This window comes from Lathyrus oleraceus, chromosome 4 (assembly GCF_024323335.1).
Source record: "Lathyrus oleraceus cultivar Zhongwan6 chromosome 4, CAAS_Psat_ZW6_1.0, whole genome shotgun sequence".
Classification (NCBI taxonomy): Eukaryota; Viridiplantae; Streptophyta; class Magnoliopsida; order Fabales; family Fabaceae; genus Lathyrus; species Lathyrus oleraceus.
Genome location: NC_066582.1, coordinates 179,021,971 through 179,024,578, shown reverse-complemented (window position 1 = coordinate 179,024,578; position 2,608 = coordinate 179,021,971). Strand labels below are relative to the sequence as shown.

The following is a 2,608-nucleotide window of genomic DNA, read 5'->3' as shown; positions in this document are numbered from 1 at the left end:
CACACACACACACACACACATATTAAGAAAACAAATCATAAAACAATTATTATAAAACACTCTATAGTCCCATGGTACAAAAATTGGACTATTATATATATATATATATATATATATATATATATATATATATATATATATATATATATATATAAATATAAATAAATCAGTGAGTTATTTATTTCGTATATATAGTTGATTTTTTTTTTGAAAATAAAAGTCTTTTCTCAACATGAAGTAATAAATAAGTCATTACAATTACCGAAAATAGTAGGCCTATTAAAGGAACAAAAAGGAAGGGTAAGTTTATCATAAAATGGGATACCTCAATTTCATATTTCATTTATACCTGTTATTTTTTATTCTTATCTTATTACTTTACTCTTGTGTGTTCTAATTTTATTATTTGTATCATAGCCATATCCCCTTATCTACTCGGATTGGATCTCGTCATCAAATTTGAAAAACTTAAATAAAATGTCTACATTAGTTTTCATTTTCAGTCCAATTTTCAATCAAATGAACGAAACCATGGAACTGAAATAACTCAGTTAAAAACCCCTTTAAAAGATGATGTGGTATGACTAAGTCCAATAAGCCCTTGTCGAAAAAAAGGTCAGCTGATTGGGAACCTTCAGACACTTCCTTATTCAACAATTATTCAATTACTCTTTTTACCCGCAAATGCAATGATTGCATTAGGTTAGACAATAATGATATACCCTAACATCCCAAAACTAGCTGTTACCCTACTAATAGTCAGAGATGTAAGTATCGCTACATAGAATAACATTTGATTGATTTGATAATTATATAAAGTAGAAGAAATTTCAGCCATTTGCATTAAGGTCAAACTTCCTTATTGCATACGCGCTCCTCCAAACACATATACTATGATAAGAGGTAAAAGTTAATTGGTAGCATATTCGATCAACCGAGTGATTTTCTCACCCACTACGCATTCCATACCACCCGTTATAAACTCAAAATCCATAAGAGCTAGTGCTAAAGGAATACCATTTAGTTGACCTGTTCCTGTTTGAACCGCCTCCGATAATTCTGTCTTTTCTTGATAAGAATCAAGACGATCGATATAAGATTGGTACCTTTCCTCTTCTTCCTCTTCCGAATCCAAATGATTTTTCGCAGCTTGTTCTTGCGAATACAATTCAAGTTTATTGGTAATATCTTCGATCAAACGAGTGATTTTCTCATGTTGATATGTGCCTGTTTGAACCGCATACGTTAATCCTGTCTTTTCTTGATAAGAATCAAGACGATTGATATAAGATTGGTCTTTATCCCCTTGTTCCTCATCTGAATCCAGACGATCTTTCAAAGATTCTTCTTCCGAATCCAATTCAATGGGATCTGAAGAAACCATGTCTTCATCCAGACGATCTTTCGAAGATTCTTCTTCCGAATCCAATTACATGGGATCTAGAGAAACCCTGTCTTCATCCAGACGATCTTTCGAAGATTCCTCTTCTGAACCCAATTCGTTAATCGAATCAAATTTAATGGGATCCATAGAAACCATATCTTCATCATAAGATCCAATTACCTGGATCAATTGAAAGGTTGGTTCTATCTGAACTGCTCATTTTCAAATGCTCGCAACAGTGTTCACAAATATTCATTTAGGATGGGAAAATCTGCTTAAAAATTAGTCCATAGCAAGTTTCTCATTGAACCCATAAACGAGCTAATTTTTCCATACAATTAAGATCGCTATAATCTATTGGAACAAAATTACTCTTTTCTATATTTCTACGATATATCTCACTATATCTCTTTGAGTAGAAACTCAAGCCTCTTCCAAACAAGGTGTAGGCAATCACCTTTTGCACATATCGGAAGCATGTGTTTTGAATTATGGAAGCCTTGACCCCCGCGGCAGTATAGTACGGATCACCGAAAATAGCACACCAAAAGCTAGTGGCATAAAACTCCTTTGGGTTATCACCTGACCCATAGATGGGAAATTAGAGGATGTGCCCCAATTCTTCTACATTAAACTCATGGTTTTGATTAAACAACCATAATTTAAGAGTATCGTAATAGTACCTCGTTCCATCAATATACTTCCTTTGCAACTTGAAATATAAGGGGCTAAGGAACTCAAGAGTAATGTGCTTAAAATTGGGCACTTCCTTTTGCATGAATTCTAGCAAACCAATTGAATGAAGCATCTTATCTATTTCCACTTTCAAACCAAGAGTAGTAAGCATGGTCTCACAAGCATACCTCGATAGAGTGATCCTCCTCTTGATGAGCACTGAGTAACTTTGTGCCTGCGAGTCATCCTCAAAGATAATGTTGTGAGGGTTTGATGAATGGGTGCTTCCCCTCTTGCGAGGTCTTGAGGACTCCGCCACTTGCTTTCTTTTGTTGACTCTCTTTAGTGCCATTGATGAATGAAGCTTTTTTTTAGAAAATTTAAAGTGAAACATTCTTGAGGATTTATGCCCAGAAGTAGGCTTGGGATGGTCAATGGAGAAGTTTTTGCGAAGGTGGTTTTATGGTTAAGGGTAATATAAGGCTAAAGTTTGAAGCTTTAAGGTGGAAGTTGATGGGGGGTTTTATGAAGGTTGGGAGAAAATGTTAA

The 2,608-nt window shown here is 34.5% G+C and overlaps 1 pseudogene; it reads right to left on the bottom strand.

The window, feature by feature from the left end:
* Positions 1-486: 486 nt before the first annotated feature.
* On the bottom strand, positions 487-1,751 carry LOC127135325 (acetyl-coenzyme A carboxylase carboxyl transferase subunit beta, chloroplastic-like; annotated as a pseudogene).
* Between the last annotated feature and the right edge of the window lie 857 nt (positions 1,752-2,608).